Genomic DNA, 25,464 nt, shown 5'->3' with positions numbered 1-25,464 from the left:
GAAAGCAACGGGTTTTGGCAAGAGAGGAGGAGACTGCCTGGCCCCAACGGGGAGCGATCCCGCGACCTTGGCATTATTAGCACCACGCTCTAACTAACTGAGCTAACAGGCCTCGTGCCCACTGTCCTCTCTGTGCTGCAAAAAATGGAATTCAGGGAAGTTTCTTTTGTCCTTCTTTGAATAGAAAGCCCTGCGATTCAGTGTACGGGCTTTCTCGTGCTGTTTAATGGTTCTTGTAACCCAAATCCTACACTGGCCTGAAGTGCCCCCCCATTTCACAGCATTTTTCAGCTGATTTCAAATGTACCTAAAGGAGAAGCATTATTGAAGACCATCAATTACCAAGAGCTTTTGTCAAAGGTTTTGGTGGTCACTTTTAATGACCACAGAGAGCTATGACTCGGTTTTACATCTCATCCAAAAGACGGCGCCTTTTTACCACACAGCGTCTCCGTCACTATACTGGGGCATTGGGACACGCACAGACCTCAGGGGGAGCGCCCCACCGCTGGCTCCATTAACACCATTTACAGCTGTAAGCTTTGCTTTTCCCTGTAGGTCACCCTCATCCAGGTACTGACCTGGCTCACAGCTTCTAAGCTTCAGTGGGTTTTCAGTTGCGAGTTGAAAGGGGATGCAAGTGATGGAGCCGCTCGCTGCAAAAGCCACTGCATTGGCCGGGAATCGAACCCGGGCCTCCCACATGGCAGGCGAGAATTCTACCACTGAACCACCAATGCACGCTGCAAAGGGTTCCAAAAAAGACGCTTTTTTACCACTCTGTGCTGGATGTTGGGTCCCAAGGGAACTTCTGGACGAGTGAGAATTTTCTGCTATCAAAATTTGGTTTCGGAGACTTTTGGCAGCCTAGGTTGTCTTTCGCAGTGTTCAGGAATTGCATTCCGAAACTGAGTCAGATCAAAAGTTGTAAGAAAAGCACCTATGGTGTCGGTTCTAACAGCTTTATTGATTCAATGTTAAAGGCCGGAAATGGGGCACAAGACACGCGACCGCAAAAAGCATCGCCATCTGCTTCCAGCTGCAAAATGCCGTTTGCGGACGCTGAAGCATTTCTTTCCAAGGCAGCGGGTACAAGCGATCTCGTGTTTTAAAACCTCCAGGAAAAGCAGAAAGGCACTTTTCCTTGCTTGCGCCTGCACACCACGACGTGAGGAGGACACCGTAGTCAACAGGATTCAAACCTGCGCGGGCAGACCCCAATGGATTTCAAGTCCATCACCTTAACCACTCGGCCACGACTACAGCAAGCGCTGCTGTTGCTGCGTTCTTGCTACAATCTCACATGGATCGCGAGGCGCCGGCGGAAACCTTTTTCAAAGTCATTCTCCATTAAAAATAGTATAGTGGTGAGTATCCCCGCCTTTCACGCGGGAGACGACGTAGCTTTTGTCCAATCAGATTCCAATGTGTGGGATCTTACGGAATTTCCCTTCTCCGTCATTTTCTGAGCCCTATTCCAAAGGGGCATCCTGTCCACTCCTCGATGCTTTTCGAAAACCTGCCAGTGTGTTTGATTAGTGTTGATTTGTTTCGAAAAAGCTCAAAGAAAAGAAGACCGACCGAGCTCTTTGTTAGGAGTGGGATTTGAACCCACATCTGCAGGGGAGACTGCTACCTAAACACAGCACCTTGGACCACTCAGCCATCCTGACGTGTGCCACTAGCCCCAACCGGTCTGATAAACCACCGCGATCCCACTCTGTTCCTCGATCATTGCACTGTTATTAAAGTTACATGGAGTGACATCAGTACTGAAATCTTTGAAAAATCTGTCGGCTTTCATGACCCGTTTTCTTTGTGGAGTGAATGTTGCACACTTGCGAGAAAACGTTTGTGAACCCTTTGGAATGATCTGGATTTCTACATGAATGGCTCCTAAAATGTGATCTGATCTTCATCTGAGGCATAATAATCAATAAAGACAGTCTTATTTAACAAACAACACACACGACATTTTACACTGTCAATTCAATTCAATTCAATGTATTTCTATATAGTGCCTTTCACAACAAGGATGTCCCAAGGCAGTGGCTATAAAAAGGGGAAGCACAGGGGGTAGTGTGGCTTAGTTGGTTAAAATGCCTGTTTAGTAAATAGGAGCTCCTGGGTCCAAATCCCACCAGTGGCTGTTTTTTTCTGTCTTCTCGAGCAGAACTGGTCATTATGGACAATCGCCTACGGCTAGCCTTAATTAAATGCAAGTATTCATTTCCTGTCTTAAGCGACTTGTTTTTCTTAAAATGGATGCAACTTGCAAAAGATGAAATACAAATCTTGCTAATCAGCACTCGTGGCTGGCAAACAAAGTCAGCAATGTTTTTTCATTAACCTTAACCTTGCAAATGGAGAAGAGTTAAACGATTGAGTCCATGCAGCTTAATCGGTCCGCACATCGGGTTCTTAACTGAAAGGGTGGTAATTTTTTTTTCTTTGAAATCAAAATGAATCAGAATATCAGTGCAAAGGACAAACTCTTGGTTTGGTTTAAAGATATATGGTTTTAAAACAGACAAAATGTAGAAAACAGGTGTTTCTCACTTTTGGAAAAAAATGGACCGGGGGTAATATTGTGCTAGTAGCAGTGCTGAGCTCACTGTGTTACAGTCCAGGAGTGTAACACCAGAGCCAGTGGCGCAATGGTTAATGTGTTTGACTATGGTTTAGGAGGTTGTAGGTTTGACTCCTGCCTGGCTCCTGTTGCTTTTAAACGCATCAGGCTACACACTACGTAGCCTGTTCTACTTACTGTATTGTAATCGTATCCAGTAAGAGATTTCCTTCATGTAAATAAACTGCACCTGACAGCTTTAGAAAAACACCTGAGCTCAGTACGGTGCTGAGAGCTCAGCGTTGCTGTCGTTCTAATTAGCACGCACTGCATCAGCGATGAACCCGGACTTTTCAATTATTCCGATCAGTAAATCAACAAGTACAGATGCAGCCATTCAAAACAAGCAGGCAATACCGCATTATTTTGTGGTGCTCTTGACGCAGTCTACCGCGAGTTACCGTAAAATCTCGTATAGTACCTCATAATACCACGTGGTACCGCAAGTAAAATAATAGTATCAGGAATTTCCGCAAGGTGGAGATAATAAAGCTCAACCTCTTATGTTTGAGCTGTCGCCATTAAAGTCTTTAACGAAGATATTACTAATAGTATTAATAATGAATGACCTTGGACAACCTATTAAACCTATTACTTGATTCTTATGGATGCCCGGTTCCGCCGGGGATTAAAAAAAAAACCCATGGAATCGCATATCTAAGGAAATAGCAGTATAACCTTATTCATGAACAAACAGTGGCATGTTACATTATTAATTTGGGTGTTTCCTCTTGCCAGAAAGCTCTAAATTGCATTTTGAGTGCGGTTTTTGACTTTTTTTAAATTACAACCCATAAATAAAGCTGATACCGTTTAGACTTTTAATTATTTAAAACTGTATTACAGCAGCACAATGCACAATGCAACGTAAATCGCTATCTTTGTCTTCTGCGTAATAATGTTCACCTCTCTGTCCAGCAAATTAACAATAGTAATAATAATGAACTTTATTGTATATGGCGCCTTTAAGGCGGCTCCTCAAAGCGCTTTACAGGATAAAAACAATAACAACAATACTGTTAGGCTGGGCAAACGATTTTTATTTTTTTTTAAAAAGAAATACAAAATGAGATATAATGATGTGTTCCGGCTTAGACATTAACGAAGAGCATAACGAAGGTCATAAAGGTCATAAACGATATTAATTTTGGAACATCAACATATTATGTAAACTGTATGTTGCTGTTATTGGTATTTTAAAGAAAAAATACTGTAAAATCTTGGGTTCGGCACAACGTTTCAGGCATTCATGTGAAGGACAACAGAGCTTTCACTGGCCGATTATCAAACTTTATTGATAAAACAAAAACAAAAACTATCCGACCAAGCCAGAAGAAGACAAAAAGAATAACGGAAACAGCGCGAGCCTACATTCTCACCTCAGCCGTCCACACCACACTTTTCCCTGGGTCAGAGATTAAATAAAACTTCACTCGTACCAAACAAATTACCACACACTGAACACTGAACATGTTAACCCAAATATGTCTCACAATACTTTTATGGTACATTACTTTGCTAAAATGTATTTAAAAATAAAAACGATTACAAATGCCAGCATAGAGAGAGACACACACACAGTTCTTCATTGTCAAAAAGTAATTGTTTTTTACTTTGTCAGCACCCAGACAAACACAAATGCGTTATTAATTAAATGCTTTTATTCATTCTTAATCGAACTCACAAGTTGCCATCTGCTGTTGAAGCTCTGTGAGACTAGACTCACACATGGCTAGACTTGACAATTTAACCATGAGATTATTTATGTTTATTAATCTTCCTTGTTATGCACTGAGAATGATAAGCACCCCAAACACGAGAGCGGCGTAGCGGTCGGCTCTGGCTTTCCCATCTATACCGATGCACTGCAAGTACAACCCCCCTCTCTGCGGGAGTGCTGGCTGTGACGAATTAAACCGGTTTCACAGGTATTCACAGCGAAAGACATGTCCCCCCCCTCCAAAGCCCAGTAAGTACAGTTACTTTTTGACAGAGGGCAAAAAACTCTCTCTCTCTCTCGCTTGCCCTCCCCCCTGTGTATTGTCTGTTTAGGGCAAGCGAGAGAGAGAGAGAGAGAGAGAGAGCGGGTGGGCGAGATAATGTAAATCAAAACCTGTTTTTCTAGCTTTTAAAGTCATGCAATGTGTAAGCAGGAACACATCATTATATCTAACATATGAAAAATACATAATATAGCTCCCAAACAAACGCAAACGTGTTTTTAATAAAATGCTTTTATTCACTCATAATCTGACAATTTCAGGAAGACTAAGGAAGGACTAAGGAAATTGTCATCTGTTGTTGAAGCTCTGTGAGCTCGGTGACTTTGAGACCACTTGTTATCCCAAGTTGTTTGAATCGCCACAATTCAAATAGAGAAAAAAGAGCTGACTGAAAAGATTTAAGATGTGGCTGTCAATGTTGGGTTAAAAAAAACACGTTGCCCGACGTTAGTTGCATTGCTTGAAAAATAATTTTATTTCGAGAGCCTGGATAAGTAATTCAAGTGTTTTTTTAACTTCCTGAAAAACAAGTAATAATTTAACAATATGTGCAAAAGTTTAATGATATGTCGCTGTTGTGAATGTCTGTGGAGTGTATCTTATTTGCCTGTCCTGGCTGTGCTCTCTCGCTCGCCCTCCCCTTTCTCTCTCAATTCAATTCAATTCAAGGTGCTTTATTAGCATGGCAGATGGGTACAATCAGTGTTGGGTATTTACTTTGTAATCTGTGGTTCTTTTAACTGTTTTTACATCTACTGTATTGCTTTGAGATTCCACTTTTAAAGGTGATATGTAAAATAAAGTTTTTTTTATTATTGTTATAGAGAAACACGATCAGATTTTCCCTGGTTCAGAAAAAAAGATCTAAAGTATACTAGTTTGTCACTCTTCTCATTTCCTCTTTGCTAAATGGCTTTTCATACTAATCTGATCAATCTAACTGCCTGTTTTCTGTGCTTTCTCTATCCTTTAAAATAAACTATTATTCCACAATGCAGGATATTACATGGCCAGTATCACAGGCCAGTTCACAGGTTTGCATGCAAAATTTAATTTTGAAAGCCACTGAGACATCAGGTACTGCTGTTGTATTTATGAAAAAGAAACAAAACAAAAAGTATACTAATAACTGTGCCATCCTACTCCTTAGTTAATACAATTGATTATTTATAAACAGTTAACATTGTTAGCAAAATATTTTGAATTATATTTTACCCTGTTTTTTCTTTGGTTTTGTATTTAACTTATTATATGATAGTCAGATTTAATGTATATTTGAACAATGAAAATATATTTTTACAAGATGCGGGGGAAAGTGCAACAACTTATTACAGTGCTAAATTCAATATTATTGATTACTAATAGTTTATGCTAACACCTAACTTTCTTAATTAGATGTATTTAAAACAGTGAACTACTGTAAGTGTAACATAACATTCAGAAATACAATCGAAAATAGTTTTGTGGTGTTTGTATAGATGAAACATTTCTAAAATGTATAATGTAACAAAATTAATGACGATAAAAATCTGCGGAATTCACAGACGCCAGTGGAACAAACAATTCTCCCAGATATCCAACTGTTGCCCATCACTCAAGAGAAGGAGGGGGGGGTTGTACTTGTTCCACGCTTTAAAGACACAACAAGAAGCCATACAGGCACAGCAGGAGGCTAATAAGATTCAAACGGAGACAAATCAACGAATTATAGAAGAGCAGAATTTGGTGAGAGAGGAATTGCAAAGATTAGGAGAAGAAATTAGACGGTCCTCGGTAACAGGGGGAGAACCCCGTAAGATGGAAGAAATTGGGCTTCAAAAGATGTCGGAGCTCGATGATGTAGAAGCATATTTAACCACCTTTGAGAGAACAGCTGCCAGGAATGCATGGCCCAGAGAGCAATGGGCAGGGAGAGTAGGACCTTATTTAATTGGGGAAGTCCAGAAGGCTTATTACAATTTAAAAGAAGAGGATGCGGAGAACTATGAAACTCTAAAAAAGGAGATTTTGGCGAGATTAGGGGTAACCATGGCGATAAGAGCAGTCCGGTTCCATAACTGAAAGTATCAAATGGACAAGCCCGCCAGATCTCAGATGTTTGACCTGGTTCATCTGGCGAAGAAATGGCTTCAGCCAGAAAAACTAAACTCGGGGCAAGTGGTAGAAAGAGTAGTATTGGACCACTTTGTGAGGAGTCTGCCTGTTCACTTGAAAAGAAAAGTGAGTGATGGGGATTCCCAGACCTTAGACCAGGCTGTTGATTTAGTGGAGCAACAGCATGCCACAGAAGCCTTGATTAAGGAAGAGGAGAGGAGGAAACCTGAGAGTTCAGGGAATGGAACGAGGTCACTGAAGTACCGGGACCATCGAGATCCTCCTCAATTTACAACATCTTTTCAGGAAAGATCGGTTCAAAGGCCCCGACCATGGAAAGAGTCCCGTAGGTGTTTTAAGTGCCATAAAGAGGGACATTTGGCCAGTAAGTGTCCCAACTGGGGTGAACCTATGCAAGTGGACAACAGAGAGGAAGCCAAATGCAACTACCTCACGGCGAGCGTTCCGTCCTGTGAGGCGCCCCACATCGCTAAAATTAAGATAGGGGAAAAGCCTGTCGAGGCCCTGTTAGACTCTGGAAGTATGGTGACCCTGGTGACCTCTTCAGCCCTACCTGAAGGAACCAAGGTCAGGCAAGTGATGGGGATACATATTACGTGCATTCATGGGGAAACTAAGATGTATCCATCTGTGAAAGTTCCATTACTACAGAAATGGGAATGTATAGTTCGACTGTAGGGGTGGTTGAACAATTGCCTTACCCTGTGGTGTTGGGTCGTGACTGTCCCCACTTTCTTCAAATTTTGAATACTGTCCAGTTGGCTAGGCATGAACCACTCCCCTGTCCAGGAGATTCAGATGATAACACAGATTCCCCTGGAGAGGCGAACCAGCCAGGAGAAGGCTCGGAACTTGGAGATGAGTTCTTAAATATGGATTTACCAGACTGGGAGCCACCCGAACATCGAGGTAGGTTCGGAACGGCCCAGCTGGAAGATGGGAATTTAAGAATGCATGGGGACATGTGAGAAAAATTGAGGGGGAGTTATGTAATAATAATAGTCCCCTGAATTACCCCTACTTTATGGTAAAAAACAATCTCCTCTATCAGGTCCAGAAGAGAGGACAAGAAGAAGTGGAGCAACTTCTCATTCCCCGAGCCTACCAGTCGAAACTCCTCAGCTTGGCCCATAGCCACCTCCTGGGAGGAAACCTGGGCGTGAAGAAAATGGCTGAAAGGCTACTTTCTCGATTTTTCTGGCCCGGAATATACAAGGCCATCGAAAGATATTGTCGGGAATGCCCAACCTGTCAGAAAACTGCCCCACAACCTTATTATAAAAACCCTCTGATTCCCCTCCCAATAATAGATACTCCTTTTGAGCGGATTGGTATGGACTTAGTGGGACCCCTGATTAAAACTACAAAGGGACATCAGTATATACTGGTGATACCCCGAAGCCATTCCTCTGAGGGCAGCTACGGCCAAAAACATAGCTAGAGAGCTAGTGCACGTTTTCTCTAGAGTGGGAATCCTTAAGGAGATCTTAACAGATCAAGGGACTCCTTTTATGTCAAAGGTCATGCAAGACCTAAGTAAGCTTTTGGGTATTCATCAAATCAGAACCTCTGTTTATCACCCACAAACAGACGGACAAGTGGAGCGCTTCAATAAAACCCTGAAGAGCATGCTGAGGAAGGCCATGCAAAAGGATGGCAAAAATTGGGATCAATTGCTCCCTTATCTTATGTTTGCTATCCGAGAAGTACCGCAAGCCTCAACTGGGTTCTCTCCTTTTGAGTTATTATACGCTCGGAGACCACGGGGATTATTAGACCTGGTCAAAGTCCTGGGAGCATCAGCCTTCACCATTACAGACTGTCATTGAACATGTGGAACAAATGAGGGAAAGAATAAACATTGTTGTTCCCATTGTGAGGGAAAATCTGGAGAAGGCCCAGGCGCAGCAACAGCAAATTTATGATAGGGGAGCTATAGTGCGAGAATTTCAGCCAGGGGAGAAAGTATTGCTATTGGTCCCGACCCCGGAATGTAAATTCCTGGCCTCCTGGCAGGGGCCTTATGAGGTGGTGGAAAAAATGGGTCCAGTCACTTATAAAGTTAAGCAACCTGAAAAACGACGACAGCATCAAATCTACCATGTGAATTTACTAAAGAGATGGCATGGTGCAGAAGTTTTGCTCACCCACTTCTCCCCTGATCCTTTGGAAGAAGAAACGGGTGCCGTCGCCGTGGGGGACCTGGCTCCGGTGCAGAAGCAAGAATTACAAGAGTTCCTGAGTTGGGATGTTTTTTCCCAAAGTCCTGGCTGAACCCACCTCATTCAACATAAGATTATCACGGAACCAGGAAAAAGGGTAAGGTTGGCCCCCTATCGAGTACTTGAAGCAAAAAGGAAACTATTTAAGGAAGAAGTAGAAAAAATGTTAAGAATGGGGATAATAGAAGAATCCCATAGCGAGTGGGCTAGTCCCATAGTACTGATACCCAAGCCAGACGGAACTATTAGGTTCTGTAATAACTTCAAAAGATTAAATGAGATTTCGTTGTTTGACGCATACCCTATGCCTCGTATAGATGAGCTAATCGAGCGATTAGGTAACGCCCGATATATCAGTACGCTAGACCTTACGAAGGGATATTGGCAAGTACCCCTAGCCGAAGAAGCTAAAGCCAAAACCGCGTTTGCCACCCCGGAGGGGCTATACCAGTATCGGGTCCTTCCGTTTGGTTTAAACGGCGCTCCTGCTACGTTTCAGCGATTAATGGACCGCATACTCAGACCTCATCGAGATTTTGCGGCTGCCTACCTAGATGACGTCGTAATTCATAGCACGACTTGGGAACAACACCTACTACACTTGGGAGCAGTAACCGGAGCTTTGCAGAAAGCAGGATTAACTGCTAATCCAAAAAAATGTTGTCTAGGGACCCAGGAAGCCAATTATCTCGGTTATACGATTGGGAGGGGAATGATCATGCCACAAGAACAGAAGGTACAGTTAATTAGAAACTGGCCTAGACCTTCTACAAAAAAGCAAATAAGAACATTTTTGGGATTAGCAAGCTACTATCGTCGATTCATTTCAGGATTTGCCGCCATTGCCGCCCCATTGCACGACTTAACAAAGACGAGTTGCCCTGAAAAAAATAAAATGGACAGAAAGGGAAGAGAGGGCCTTTCAAGAACTAAAAAAGACTTTGTCATCGCAGCCGGTCTTACAGGTACCTAATTTTAACAAAACATTCATGGTACAAACTGATGCATCGGACACTGGGATTGGAGCCATACTGTCGCAGGAAATTGAAGGATCAGAGGACCCCATTTTGTATATTAGCCGTAAATTAAGCCCTGCGGAGAAACATTATTCCACAATCGAAAAGGAGTGTCTTGCGATCAAATGGGCCCTGGATTATTCAAAATATTATTTATTGGGAAGACGATTCATCTTGTATACTGAACATGCGCCACTAACCTGGTTGTTAAGGAACATGGACAAAAATGATCGGATTACGCGATGGGGCCTTAGTCTCCAGAGGTTTCAGTTCCAAACGGTTTATAGACCAGGAAGAAAACAAGGTAATGTCGATGCCCTCTCCCGAATGCATTGTTTCTTTTCCAGACAGCCCGAGGACGGGGCTGATCTCAGGGGGAGGGTATATAAGAGGACCAGAGGGAGGGTCATCCAGGACAGGTATTTTAGGAACGATCTGCTCACTGTACTTGACTTAGAGCTGACCAAGATGGCCGCTAAGAGAAACCAGCTGACCCGCAGATGGAAAGGGCTCAGGCTGAAAGACAACGAGACGCAGGTGGGTCTCATCAGGAAACAAAATATATATGCCCCGGAAACAGTGAACTGGCGCGGAAGCCAGTAGGTGAATGCGTGTTGGAGAAGATAGGGGAGTTTGGTTGGAGTGAATAAAGATTTAAGGACAACGGATTTCGGAATAAATAAAGGATAACGGTATACGGCTTGTGATTTGGACTCGACGCGGATTTGTTGGATTTTACGAACTTTTGGAACACGGACTGAACAAGGACAGAGAAAACGGATTGCGGACTGGTTTGGAAAACAGACGAACGAAAGAAAAGGAAGAAACCTCGCGAAAATAAAAGAAGAGTTTGTGGTGTGAGTACTTTCGTACTTATTACATTTATCTATTCCCCCGGAGACGCCACAAAACATAAACATAATCTCATGGTTAAATAGTCAAGTCTAGCCATGTGTGAGTCTAGTCTCACAGAGCTTCAACAACAGATGACAACTTGTGAGTTAGATTAAGAATGAATAAAAGCATTTCATTAATAACGCGTTTGCGTTTGCGTTTGTCTGGGTGCTGACAAAGTAAAAAACAATTACTTTTTGACAAAGAAGAACTGTGTGTGTGTGTGTCTCTCTCTCTGCTGGCGTTTGTAATCGTTTTTATTTTTAAATACATTTTAGCAAAGTAATGTACCATAAAAGTATTGTGAGACATATTTGGGTTAACATGTTCAGTGTTCAGTGTGTGGTAATTTGTTTGGTGCGAGTGAGGTTTTATTTAATCTCTGACCTAGGGAAAAGTTTTATTTTTTCAAAGAAATGTTTGTTAAAAAAAAAGTCATGGCTGCGGTTGGATTTGAACACACAACGTGCGATGAAGTCAGGAACCTAACCCACAGCGTCACTGGCAAGGTCGCATGAGGAGTTTTGAAAAAGCCCTACAGAAACAGTATCAACAGACATTGTACAGCGTGTACTATTCTTGTGTTGTGGTACATGAATATAATTATATCGTTATTAATTTCTTTAGATACGCGATTCCATATTACAGATGCAGCCATTCAAAATGCACGGTACAAACCCGCAGTACAGTAAACTACCCACAAGCCACCGCAGGGCACCGCGGTAAGTAATTGACTGGCTAAAATGACTGACAGGGGCACTCGTGGTGCATTTGGTTGGTAGTGAAAAGATTTAATAATTTAATCTCTTTACTGTGCACATTTTAATCCGCTTAGTATTGAATATTGATATGGAATTTTACCACTAAAGGGAAATTTTAGTAGCTGAGCATAAAAAGAAGAGGAGCATAACGCATCTGAAGGTCATAAACGATATTAATTTAGGAACATAAACATTACTATATGTACGTAAACTGTACTGTGTATGGCTGGTCTTGGTAGTTTAAAGAAAAAATACACACCAGTCTTCCATTTCTCCATAAACATTTTAAGCATGAAAGTGTTATGAAATGGTACCCAAATATGCTATTGATGTATAGAATGAATTTTAATTTAAAATTATTTAAAAATTATTTAACACGAAAATTAAGCTGTTTACATCTTCCGCCTGAGAACAGTCACCCGTTGCTAATCAACGCAGAAACACAGCCACTAACTAGCAAAGAGAGGACATTAGCTAGCCAATATGATAAAGAAATAAATGATTATTTTGTTTATTTCTTTTGCACTTTTATTTGAACATTTCCATCGATTGTACAAGCACTTGAAAACTGTCCAATCCCTAGTTCATCAGGCATTTTCTTTTACGCTGCGGGCATTCTCCCGGTCTGGTGCCGGTCTGTGTCTTCTAGGATATAATGCCAGCGATTTTTTGTTAAATTTGGGTTTCCAATAACGCCGCAGCAAACTCTTGTTTTTATGTCCACTATAACAGACAATCTCCTTTGCTTTTAACCGAGCGTTTAATAATTTCCTAAAATGAAAATGATTTACTTTATTTCCCTCACCGGATCAATAAAATTATCTATCATCTATCTACTTAAACTTTGGGACAGAATTCTGGGTTCTCCCTATACCAGAGATTATGGTAGGGCTTCAGAATGGTGATTGGCTGACACCATCTGACACCCCTCTGATTGGAGAAAAAAGACGTGCTGGTTTGCTATACATACTGTACCAGGAAGAGGATTTCTTTCTATTCGAATCGTGTATTTTAAAAGTTTAATTAAGAAGTAAAAACCTTACAGCGTACACAGATTTCTAAACTGATCAGGAGGAAGAAAAATCACCCGTGTTTCGTCCATAAAAAGTGGTTATTAACTATCGAAACCTGTTTTATTTATTTTAATTTTATTTAGATTAAGAGTTCCCGTCACCCCTATTCCCATTTAAATCACAAACCCGTGTTTAATTAAATGTCTTTTAACGTAAATCGTTATCTTTGTCTTATGCATAATTATGTTCACCACTCTGTCCAGCAAATTAATAATAAACTTTATTTTATATAGCGTTTTAAACGAATAAGTATTTAGATCGCTCATAAACCTAATCACTTATTCTACATAAACACAGCGTAATTGCTCTCTGAAAATGCCTTTTCTTTTTATTTAGGCTCAGATTTCAACTATAGATCGTATTATTAATAACGATAATAACGACCAACCAACAAAAACAACCATATAAACATAATACCAACCAAAAACATAGATAACAACCACAATACAAAATCAAATATATCAAACCATTAAACTCTCTCAAATTCCTCCAATTATCATAACCCCGCCCCTTATGCAAAACCAAACCCTCCTCCCATCCCAGTTTATCCTCTTTATCATAAACAAAATCCACCTTAATTTTCAACATAAAGCATTACACAAAATCAATACCTCAACACTCCATACTCAACAACGATAATTCACAAACAGCCAGAACATGTAACTCCACATTCCCAAATAGACCTCATTTCCCCGCCCCTTATGCAAAACCAATATCCCTCCCCTGTTCTCTCTCTCCGCTGGCGTTTGTAATCGTTTTTATTTTTAAATAAATTTTAGCAAAGTCATGTATTTTAAAAATCTTAAGATTTCTATATTTATGTCTTTATTTAGTGGTTTCATTAGTGACAAAGGCTAAACTTTCTTGGAAAAATGTCTTTTATGTAAACCATGTTTGCTATTAATTCATTTAGGGCTAGAATATGTTCATTGTCTTTCAATGAAAGAAATGTTCCTTTCGCCGTAGTTGGGAGACATTAGAAGCTTGCCATGCCCGGACTGTTACACCAACGTATTAGCATGTTAAAGCGATTTCATTGAGGAGCCTAGCTTTCTTAACTAGTAAGTACTGTACTTACTGGGTTTTTGAGGGGGGGAGGTGTCTTTCGCTGGAAATCTCGCCCCCTTCTACTTTGAAAATACCTGTGAAACCGGTTTAATTCGTCACAGCCAGCACTCCCGCAGAGAGGGGGGTTGTACTTGCAGTGTATCGGTATACAGTAGATGGGAAAGCCAGAGCCGACCGCTACGCCGCCCACGTGTTATGCTCTTCGTTAATGTCTAAGCCGGAACACATCATTATATCTCATTTTGTATTTCTTAAAAAAAAATCGTTTGCCCAGCCTAACAGTATTGTTGTTATTGTTTTTAACCTGTAAAGCGCTTTGAGGAGCCACCTTTAAAGGCGCCATATACAATAAAGTTCATTATTATTACTATTGTTAATTTGCTGGACAGAGAGGTGAACATTATTACACAGAAGACAAAGATAGCGATTTACGTTGCATTGTGCATTGTGCTGCTGTAATACAGTTTTAAATAATTAAAAGTCTAAACAGTATCAGCTTTATTTATGGGTTTTAAATAAAGGCGATTTAAACGCAATTTAAATCAATATAAATGTTTATATTGTAACGCATAGGTGACTATTCATTGTTATTAAAATGACTTAAATTCGATCATGTTGTGATATTTAGAAATATACATTTGTTTGGTGCGAGTGAAGTTTTATTTAATTTCTTATGGAAGCCAGTTTCCGCCAGGGAGTAAAAAAAAAAACACACTGTGGTATTCTCTCCGATGCAGTACAGTTAAAAACATATCTCTGATGCTGTTCCTAAATGAATATCGTTTATGACCATCAGACGCTTTATGCTCCTTTTCTTTTTTCCAGTGGATTGAACAGGGAGAGGCATTTCATGATGTACTTTTCACTGATGAATAAACAGTGGCTCTGGAACAGTTTTCAACCATGTCTTTTTATAAAAAGGGAAGATATGTGAACAAGCAAAACCCAAAACAAACATGTATGCCATACGGCGTACGCGTTACTGAAGCTAAAAGTTTAGCCTTTGTCACTAATGTAACCACTAAATAAAGACATATAGAAATCCCTACGTTACAGACTGTATATGGCTGGTATTGGTAGTTTAAAGAAAAAATACACACCAGTATTCCACTTTCTCCCTAAACATTTTAAGCATCAGAGTCTTACATGTGGTTATTTCGGAAACGTTTGTACGTGCTCCTTCTGACCATGTTACTGTTTACTGTTACTGACCATATTAAGTTTAAGTGCCTGTGGGCACTTTTCCTGTCCGTGGGGGGGTGGACCGTCTTTCATTAGAAGGTTAGTCTGTTCTACTCTGAGAATGTAGAGGGGGTGGAAAGTGCCCGCGGTCATTTAATTAGTATTAAAATTCGCACTGATTCCCTACGGACATAGGAATATTCGTGCGTGGTCAAAAAAATGGCATAAAAACGACAAAGTGAAGGCTGTGAAAACATTCACAATGTACTTTATACACAAAGCAAGTGTTCTCACAACTCTTGGAGGTTTCGTGAAAATGCTACAGGCGTGCCAAAATCGTTTTTTTAAATTCAAGGTGACTTTACCGCGGTTTTCATTTTCAGATTGTGAATCAAAAAAGGCATTTAATTAAACTAGTGATTGCGATTGTAATCAATTACTGTATTGATTGAAACACACATTCTGTACAGATACAGTACAGTCACATTCTCCTGTAGTCCAGTGGTGTAAAACGAATTAGCAGGTGATTGAGATAACAATGCACCTCCCACTGAGTGGAATGTTCTCATTTGTTCTCAAGTGTAAAAAGAGGTGATAATTCTTAATAATTCCGTGTCACATTAACTAACCTCTTCAGTTTATTCCACCAGACAGTACATGAATATAATTATATCATTATTAATTTGTTTAGATACGCAATTCCATATTATATTCAATGTTAATCAAATTCTAAAAGTATGCATTTGTTAGATAACAAGCGAATTCACAGAAAAGGTTAAAAGACTATCACTTTTCACAAAGTATATAATCCTAATATGGTCAGAAGGAGCACGTAAAAACGTTTCCCAAATAACAACATGTAAGACTTTGATGCTTAAAATGTTTAGGGAGAAATGGAATACTGGTGTGTATTTTTTCTTTAAACTACCAAGACCAGCAATATACAGTGCAGTTTACATACAGTAATATGTTTATGTTCCTAAATTAATATCGTTTATGAGCATGTGAAAGGCATGGTGAATCGGAGATTCTCAAGGATTACTTTGTATGATTGGAAACGAATGCGTGATCGGATCAACTAAATGCTGTGGTGTTACTTTTTGTCAATGAAAAAATAAACTCTTTTCGTTTACAAAGATGGTTACAAAGAATGTGGACCAGGGTAATATTTTGAGCTTACAGCTTGTCCAAGGTCATTCATTATTAATACTATTAGTAATATCTTCGGTAAAGACTTTGATGCATAAAATATTCCTGCATAATTAAAATATTTACGATAAAGGTGGTAGGTTGTGTACTTTTGTCCAAAAGAACAATCTTGCTTTTATAAAATATACCACCTTTTTAATGTTTATGATTAACATGCTGTAATACACTGTTTAAATTTAAAAATCTAAAGAGTATACAACTTAAATTCTTAATTGAATAAAGATTGTCCCTCAGCAGTGATTCGAAACTGACGTTTTCTGGTGACAGCTCAAATGCTGTACAGGAGAGGTTAACCTTTATTAGCTCCACCTGGCGGTTTTACAAGGTGATTCCGGATACTATTAACATAATCTAATTTGCATACGGTATGATGCGGTTTACTGTGACACGCCCACCGTGTTATACCGCAGCATACCCCACTTGTTTTGAATGGCTGCATCTGTACTGTATGTTTATGTTCCAAAATTAATATCGTTCATGGCCTTCACACGCGTTACAGTATGCTCCTATTCTTTTTATGCTCAGCTACTAAGATTTCCCTTCAGTGGTAAAATTCCATATAAATATTCAATACTAAAACGGGCACAGTAAAGACATTTAAATCTTTCTACGACCGACCAACGCACCACAGGTGCCCCTGTCGGTCAACCAATCACGTACCGCGGTATATTGCGTCATCGCGCGTCACGATCCACGAGGCCGTAGCCAATTACCTCCGGTACGTGTCAGTGCCGCGCACTTTGAATGGCTGCATCTGTATATGGCTGGTCTCGGTACTTTAAAGAAAAAATACATACCAGTATTCCATTTCTCCCTAAACATTTTAAGCATCGAAGACTTTAACTAACGTGATACCGGAGGCAACAAGCATACTTTTAGAATTTAATTAAAAGGGAATATACTGTAGTCCACATGAAAGGTAGAAATATTCTCTTGTCTGTCTCTTGTTTGTATGTAACTGAATGTCCCTGCCAATGTACCGTTAGTTTTAATTTAAGAACGGCATTTGTGTTAAAATATGCCAGATAAGTTTATGTAACTGCTCATGCGACAGTCAGTTGTAATTAGTCAAAAAATAAACTCGAAGAACAGCTGCGGGTTTGAATCTGAACATGTATCGGATTGCAGCGCCTTTTACTTCCATTGACAAATGATAGAGATTCGAAGAGAGATCCTTCAGACCAGCAAGCAAACCCATGGCTATTTCGGTTTTCTATCTAGGCAACGTTGGTGTCTGCAATAGCATAAATGAAAGCGTTATGCAATTTCTGCGGCTACATTTGTTGCACTTCATGCGCAGTGAGAGTGTTTCTCACACCAAATAAAAAGTCAACAATTAGCGATCAGGCCTTCTCCTCAGTTAATACACTGAAACCCTTTGATGTTAACAGTTCTTTACAGGCGTGCTTTACAAGAACCTATCGTTTCGGTTGTTTCAGCTTTATTAGGTTTTCAAAGGCATAAGTAGAACACCGGTCGTGCGAACACAAAACGTGTTGTTATCTGAAGAATTGATTTCCATGGCAGAGGGTCCAAGCGATTTAGCGTTTTTATAGTACCAGAAAAAGGGGAAGCGGCACTTTGCCTTTGCCGCGCAGGCATACGGTGAAGTACGGCAGACGCCGTAGTCGGCAGGATTCAAAACTGCGCGGGGAGTCCCCAACAGATTTTTAGTCTATCGCCTTAGCCACTCGGCTACGACTACAGCAAGCTCTGCTGCCGCTGCATTCCTCCTACAATCTAACATGGAGTGCGAGGTGGCTGCGGAAACCTTTTCAAAGTCGCTCTCCGTTCAAAAAAAAATCTTTGACAAAAAATACATGCCGGCAGACAGATACGCCTCAGAGGGTTTAAGGGCAGCTTCACGTTCGAATGATCAAGTCTCCCCGTCCGGATGTCAAAATGCAACTTTGGCAGACAGAAAAAACATCAACAAATGAGAAATGTGGACAAGGATTTTACAAGCTGCACCACACTGCACTTTGAAAAGCATTTACATTAGTGTTAGACGCGGGAATTGCCTTTGATTTACGTGCTTACGAAAGACCTCAGCTCCTGCAGTTGAATATAATGCCGTTACGTGTCGAAGCAGTATTTTATGTCATCCTACCACTGCAACACGGGGCATATATGGAAATGAGCACACGCTACGAATCGTCTCAATCACTACCTAGAGATGTAAGGCGCATTGAAGGGTGCACCCCCATCATTAATCATTAATCGTTGCGCGTTTATGAAAGGAAAGCTCTTGAGCAGTCTTTGAAACAGTTCGGATGAAACACTTGATTGCTTCCATGTGCATCTGGAATTGATTTCTTATTTTCATTTCACGCCGCCCAAAGCATTTCTAAAACAGGAGATTCGCATTTGGGAATGCGTCCTGCTGTACAAATAAAACTGGTCTACGGGTCTGAAACCTGCTCCACGGAAAACACTTTTGTTGCGCTTTTGATTGTACTGTATAACGTCTAGAGGAATCACAAACTATTTGAGAGGCCATCATTCCAGGGGGAACTGACAAAGTCTATCTCTAAACACCTAGCGCAGTCTCTCGAGAGACTGTCAAAAATTGCTTTCTCCGTTTGCGTTGCAAGTAAGTGAAAGAGCGGTCTTAACCCAGAGCCACTTGGGAGCAGTGGCACGTAAATACTGTTCAATTCAATTCAATTCAAGGTGCTTTATTAGCATGACCGATGGGTACAATCAGTGTTGCCAAAGCAAATAAAATAATAAAATTAACATAGAACAAAACATAAAATAAAATCTACAGACATATAACAGACATTTACAACAGAGACATGTCATAAAATATTGTAACGCTTACGGCCGACGTGTAAGAGCCGGCGTACCAGAGCAGGTGACGTCACCGCCCTTCCCTGTGATAGCAGGACCACAGCTACTGGGCTGTGGAGAGATCTCTCTTTAGCTCACGGGGCTAGGTCGCTGCAGAGCGACGCGGAAGTCCCGGGTTCGAGCCTTCTCCCTCAGTGCCTTCACTGCCAGGTCAAAACTCCCAGATGAGCTGATGGTGAGACCGAGATATGTGTAGCTGGATGTATGCTCCAATGTGTTGCTGTTAAATGTGAATTTGTACCTGTTTCCCTGAGGTCTGGCTTTCTTCTGGAAAACCATAACTCTGGTCTTGTCCAGATTGACTGTCAGTGCCCAGGTCTGACAGTACTGCTCTAGCAGTGCCTGGTTCTGCTGCAGCCCCTGTTCTGTGGGCGACAGCAGGACCAGGTCATCTGCATAGAGCAGGAACATGGTTTCTGTGTCGTGTAGTGTGAGACCAGGAACTGCAGACTTTTCCAACATTCCTGCTAATTCGTTGATATAGATATTGAACAGTGTTGGGCTCAGGCTGCAGCCCTGTCTCACCCCACGGCATTGGGTGAAGAATTTGGTCCTTTTGTTTCCAATTTTCACTGCACATTTGCTCTCTGAATACATTGATTTAATTATGTCGTACACATTGCCTCCTATGCCACTTTGGAGTAGTTTATAAAACAATCTTTTATGCCAAATCGAGTCAAATGCTTTTTTGAAATCGACAAAGCAGGCAAAAAATTTTCCTTTGTGTTTTTGGTGGACGTGTTTGTCTATCAGTGTGTGTAGGGTGTAAATGTGATCAGATGTGCGGTGATCTGGTAAGAAGCCAATCTGAGTCTTGCTCAGGACATTGTGTTCGGTAAGGAAGGCCACTATTCGTGTATTTAGGATACTGCAGAATACCTTCCCCAGGTTACTGTTCACACTGATGCCCCGATAGTTGTTGGGATAGAGTATCTCCACTCTTATAGATGGGCGTGACCAGTCCTTGGTTCCAGGCCTCGGGGAAACATCCGGCTGTCATGATAAGATTGAGGAGTTTGAGCAGGGCTTGTTGCAACTTTGGGCTGCTGTGTCTCAGCATCTCATTTATGACTCCATCTTGGCCCCAGGCTTTGCGTGGTCTGAGGGCCTGGAGTTTGTCCAGTAGCTCCTGCTCAGTGATAGGGGAGTCTAAGGGGTTTTGGTTGTCTTTGATAGCCAATTCAAAAATTTCGAGTTTTTCATAAATGGTGTTTTGGTCTGATTGATTTGTATTTGGGAGCCTTTGATAGTGATTTTCAAAGTATGTTTGCCAGATTGTTCCATTTTGGATGGCCAATTCTTCTGGTTTTGATTTGTTTAAATTGTTCCACTTCTCCCAGAAACAGTTCTGATTTAGTGACTTCTCAATTTCTGCAAGTTGTTTGTTTATGTATGTGTTTCTTTTCTTTTTCAGCATGTGTTTGTAAAGTTTTACCGTATCACAGTAGCTGAGGTGTAGTTTTGTGTTGTGTGGTTGTCTGTGTTTTTGATTTGAGAGTTTTCGTAGTGCATTTCTGATGTTTTTGCACTCCCTATCAAACCACTTTTCTTTTGCTTTTGTTTTTTGGTAGTTTTTTGATTTAGTTGTTTTTAGTTTAGATTTTGATGCCAGTTTGTGAAATAGGTGATTTAGTTTTTGTGTGGCCAAGTTTATGCCTAATTTGTTGGTTTGATACGGAGTGTTTAGGAATGTGAATTTCTTCATCGCCCAGTACAGTTTGGTATCTGTCTAGGCTGTTTGTGTCCCATCTGTACGCCTGGTTGAGGTCGTACAGCTGGCTGGGCTGTGTCAGTGTGTCTCTGTGCTGGTGTGCTCTCTTCATGTAGAGTGTGATCTGGCTATGGTCGGAGAGAGGAGTTTGTGGCCTGATAGTGAAGGCACTGATACAGGAGGGGTCCAGGTCGGTGATGGCGTAGTCCACCACACTGCTGCCCAGAGCTGAGCTGAAGGTGAACCTGCCTAGAGAGTCCCCTCTAGTGCTGCCTTTGACGATGTACAGGCACAGCCCTTGACAGCTGGAGCAGCTCGCGCCCGGTGCTGTTGACCGTGGAGTCATGGCTGCACCTGTGTGAGGTGACTGGTGTGTGGTACAGAGGGGATTGTCCGAATACATGAGTGTTTCCCTGTGTGTTAGTAAAGTCTGCCAGTGTGCCTGTTCGTGCATTGAGGTCACCACAGAGCAGCACGTTTCCCTGGCCCTGGAAATGACCGATCTCCGCGTGGAGACTGGGGAGAATTCCCTCACTGTAGTAAGGGGATTCTGAGGGTGGGATGTAGACAGCACACAGAAAAACCTCATTTTCTGTACATATGGTATTTCTTTTGATTTTAAGCCAAACTTGTGACTCTTCTCTCTTAACTAATTGTATGGAGTGACTGAGCTCCACTCTGTACCACACAATGATCCCCCCAGAGTCTCTGCCCCAGGTGATTTTTTTTGACAAAGGGCACCATGATCTCCTTGTAGCCGGGGGGACAGTGGGTAGCCAAGTCTCCCCGACACCATGTCTCCTGTAGGATCATGATGTCTGTCTCCTTTACATTCTTGATAAAGTCAGGATCAGTGTTCTTCAGCCCAAATGCTGACGAGCCCAGACCCTAAATGTTCCATATACTTATCGTTAGAGATCTCATTGTAATCGTTTGAATTATCTTTGCAGTTTGTTTTTGCTTTCTGGAACTGTAACAAATTTGTGTCGGACATTTACATCATCAACAAAAACAGTATTGTTTGTCGCTGTGGGTGGTGGTAGTTTAGCTCATAAGCCGGGTGCAGATGAGGTTCAGGAGCTGCCAGATTTCTCCCAGCTCCAAACCGCTCGGGACTGCTGGTCTGGCCAGGGCTGCGGCGTAGCTGTGCAGGAGGGGCTCGGTCCAGCTCTGCTGTTGTGCTGGGTGGGGGTTTGTGGATTGGCCTGGTTCAGCTGCTGGTCTGGCTGAGGGGCGTGGGGTGAGGCGCTGGTTCTGGTCCCGTTCGGTCGTTGGTCTGGGTTGGAAGGCTGTAGGATGGGGCTGGTTCTGTTCTTTGTGGGTTGAGCTGGTCTGGGGTGGGGGTGTGGGTTTTGGGGTGTTCCTCTGGTAGTCCTGCTGTTTCTCTCTGGGGTGTTGTTTGGGTGTCTGCCCAGTGTAGTGTCTTTCAGAGTTTTTGTGAAGAGTCCGATGGTCTGTTTTTTGAGGTGTTTATGGTCATGTAGATGCTGTGATCCAAGGGTGGGGTGATGGGCCAGGTAGACGTTTGGGAGCAGGGCACAGCACTGTGAGATCTCAGCTTTGATTCTCTGGATGGTGTGGTGCTGCTCGTCCTGTCTTGACAGCAGGGTGGAGATGACAATTGGGCGCGAGGGAACTCCTGTATGGCCCTCTCTGCCACTCTCCTAATGGACTGGGCCACCTGCTCCCTCCAGGTCCTCAGATCGTTGGTGCCGGTGTGGATGATGATGTGCCGTGGGGCTCCCAGGACAGACCTGGACAGCAGCTGCAGGGCCTTCTCCGTCGTCGGACACCAGAGCTTTGCTGTTTGTAGTCCTGGGAAGAGCCTGTGCTCATCGATGTACTTCCCGTTGGAGTCAATGAGAAGGGCTACTTCCGTGCATCTGTCTCTGGTGTCTGGTGTGCTGCCAGGCGGGGGGCTGCATGGGGGGTGCAGTGTGTGAGGTGGAGGTGTTGGGTGGGGCCGTCTCTGGGGCTGGGTGTGTGTGTGGGTCACCCTGAGTGTTTGGCAAGGTGGATGTGCTTTTGGGCAGTGATGTTGTGAGTGGATCTGGGATGCCGGGGGGTGCAGTGGGTATGGTGTTTGCTACGGTGGGGGTACTGGGTAAGTGGGAGTTGGTGGTGGGGGTTGTAGGGATGTCAGGTTGTGTGGGGGTCGGTGTGTCTTTGCGGGTTGGGGGTGGGTGTTGTGTGTTGTGTGTTCTGGGCCTCAGGGCTGTTCTGTTGCAGTCGGGGCTGCAGTGGGAAGTAGTGAGTTTCCTCAGCTGTTCTTTGAGGGTCTTGCTTGTCCTCTCCGCGAGCTGCACCTCCTCTCTCAGCTCTGCTACTTCCGACTGCAGCTTACTGTTGTCCTGAAGCAACTCTTCCATCTGTGCCCTGAGCTGTTTGTTGGAGGTTTTGCATTCGTTCCTGTGTTTGTTAACCTCGTCTCTTAGCTGTTGTGCTGTCTGCCCCTCTGTGAGTCTCCCCAGCATCAGTTCCTTGGACTCAGTGAAGTCCAGCTCCAGAGCAGAGAGTTTCTCTCTCAGGAGGCGCGCTGTGCTGTGGTCATAGGGGGGTTGGTGTGGGCCGTGTGTGTCTGGGTGGTGTGATTCAGTGTTGCCTAGGGCTACACTCTCGCTGATCTGTTCTGTAGCTGTGGCTGTGTTCATGGGCTCAGAGTCAGGTGGAGCTGAACTCTCCGGTGTGGTAGGCATCAGGCTACTGGGTCTCTCTCCTGTTTCTGGGGGAGGTTTCTCCAGGTCAGCCTGTGATTTCAGGTGGGTGAACTTTTCCTCAAATAGCTCCAGAGCAGCCTCACTGCCCTTTATCATCACTGTACCATTGTGGTAAGTGTTGACGGTCAGGACAGTGTCTTCTAGCTCGCTGTCACCCCCTATGGAGATTTGCCTGCCTTTGCTGATGCCCCTTCTCGTGGTGTTTGTATATGTCTTGCACACAGCTGTGTGCCAGGCATTTGGGTGCTCAGTAAAGAAGAGCACGTTTTAATGTGTTTTTCTCCTGCCTGGCAGTAGTCAGCGATAAGGGTCTCTGGATTTTCCTTCATCCATGTGTCTTTGTACTGTTTCCTGGTCTTAACGGTTTTCACGTCCTCAGGGTATTGGAGTACTGTGCTGAGAGGGCAGGGCTGGTCCAGTGGGGCTGTCTTCTGCTCTGTACTCATCTTGCTTCTTTTAAATACAATCGGCTCAGGTGAGAAGAGCAAAAAGACAGCCTGGCTAGGGCGTTTTGAATACAATCAGCCCCACTGTTGCTTGGGAACAGGTTCTTCAACTTTGGCCTTTTGAGTTTAATGGGCCCAAGTGGTATTTGGTTTAGTTTAAACTTTAAGGTAACTTTTTCTAAAGACTTTTTTTTAACTTTTATTTAGTAAATCAGTTCAATTTTAGAGGCCTCTTCAAATAAGGAGAAGAAAGATCAGGGCTTACCAGTTGTTTTTCGTGCTTATGGCTGAGTTCTTGGCTTCTCTTGATGCTGCTTGTATTTTCCCTTTCCTTCTTGTTTCCTTTGGTGTACTTTTTATTTCTTTCTTGTCTTCTTATTCTATTTCCTTGTTTTAATTGTTCCTTTTTTTCTGTTTGTTCCTCTTCATTTCTTGAAGATTTTTCTCTTTGAAGTTTTTCCTCAGGTCCTTTATCTTCAGGTGTAGCTGTGTCTTATAGTTGGTCTTCAGATTTTCAGATGTTTGCTTTGTTGATTTTTTTTCAATGATAAATTATTTCTTTACTTCTTTGGTTTTCTTTAGTTTGTGTTAGATGTTGCCTTATTCCTAGACTATTTGTTCAGTTACAGAAAACTCATCTTCTGAGCTTCCTCTCTCTCTCTCTCAGTAAAAACTGTTACTGTCACTGCTCGATACCGATGTTAGCCTACTATACCATCTTCAGCCACAGCTAGAAAATGTACTGCTCTAGTATCGGAGCAAAAGAAAGCAAGGCCAACTTTGAATGGGCACATGTGTCAGATGCTGAATGTGACAAGGATGGGATTCAAACCCATGCATGCAAAGCCCAATGGATTAGCAGTCCATTGCCTTAACCACTTGGCCACCTCATCGAGAAAACTGGGCTATCCGTACATGTGTTGGCGTGCTCCAGATGATCTTTTTTTTTCCCTTGTACTCGAAGGGTCATTTTTCTGTTCCACATGCGCTTTCAACATTTTCTTTGGGAGATGTCAAGCCACCAAGCCACTGCTGTGCTTCAGTGGCCGGTGTGGAGTTCAGTGGCCCTGTTGTACACGGAAAGCACATTGAGCTCCTTGGACATGAAAAGTTCCAGAAAAAAGCCATTTGTCATCCTTTCTCTTGGTGTCGATGTTGCTTTTGTATGTAAAGGTGGCAACTTGCTCAGCGAGCAGGCGGAGCGCGCACCGAATGCAGATGTCTCAGAGCGGTGTGTCCAAGTGGTTGTAAAAGGACAGCACTCCAGGGGTGCTGTGGCTTAGTTGGTTAAAGCGCCTGCTTTGTAAACAGGAGATCCTGGGTCTGAATCCCAGCGGTGCCTTTTTGTTTTTCTGTCTTCTCGTACAGAACTGGTCATTATGGATAACCTCCTACGGCTAGACTTAATTAAATGCAAGTATTAATTTCCTGTCTTGAACGACTTTTTTTTAAATGGATGCAACTTGCAAAAGATGAAATACAAACCTTGCTACTCTGCGCTCGTGGCTGGCAAAAAAAAAGTCAGCAATGTTTTCTCATTAACCTTAACCCTGCGAATGGAGAAT

General features: G+C 42.4%; 4 non-coding genes across 4 annotated transcripts; 1 reads left to right on the top strand and 3 right to left on the bottom strand.

The window, feature by feature from the left end:
- Positions 1-669: 669 nt before the first annotated feature.
- Positions 670-740, bottom strand: trnag-gcc (transfer RNA glycine (anticodon GCC)). The gene has a single exon. It is a non-coding gene; the product is annotated as a tRNA-Gly (tRNA).
- A 441-nt stretch (positions 741-1,181) lies between these two features.
- Positions 1,182-1,263, bottom strand: trnas-uga (transfer RNA serine (anticodon UGA)). Its single transcript has one exon. It is a non-coding gene; the product is annotated as a tRNA-Ser (tRNA).
- A 16,532-nt stretch (positions 1,264-17,795) lies between these two features.
- Positions 17,796-17,877, bottom strand: trnaf-aaa (transfer RNA phenylalanine (anticodon AAA)). The gene has a single exon. It is a non-coding gene; the product is annotated as a tRNA-Phe (tRNA).
- A 7,290-nt stretch (positions 17,878-25,167) lies between these two features.
- Positions 25,168-25,241, top strand: trnat-ugu (transfer RNA threonine (anticodon UGU)). Its single transcript has one exon. It is a non-coding gene; the product is annotated as a tRNA-Thr (tRNA).
- The last annotated feature ends 223 nt before the right edge of the window (positions 25,242-25,464 follow it).

Source organism: Atractosteus spatula (genome assembly GCF_055471065.1).
Source record: "Atractosteus spatula isolate fAtrSpa1 chromosome 26 unlocalized genomic scaffold, fAtrSpa1.hap1 SUPER_26_unloc_1, whole genome shotgun sequence".
NCBI classification, from domain to species: Eukaryota; Metazoa; Chordata; class Actinopteri; order Semionotiformes; family Lepisosteidae; genus Atractosteus; species Atractosteus spatula.
This window is presented reverse-complemented; position numbering and strand designations above follow the sequence as displayed.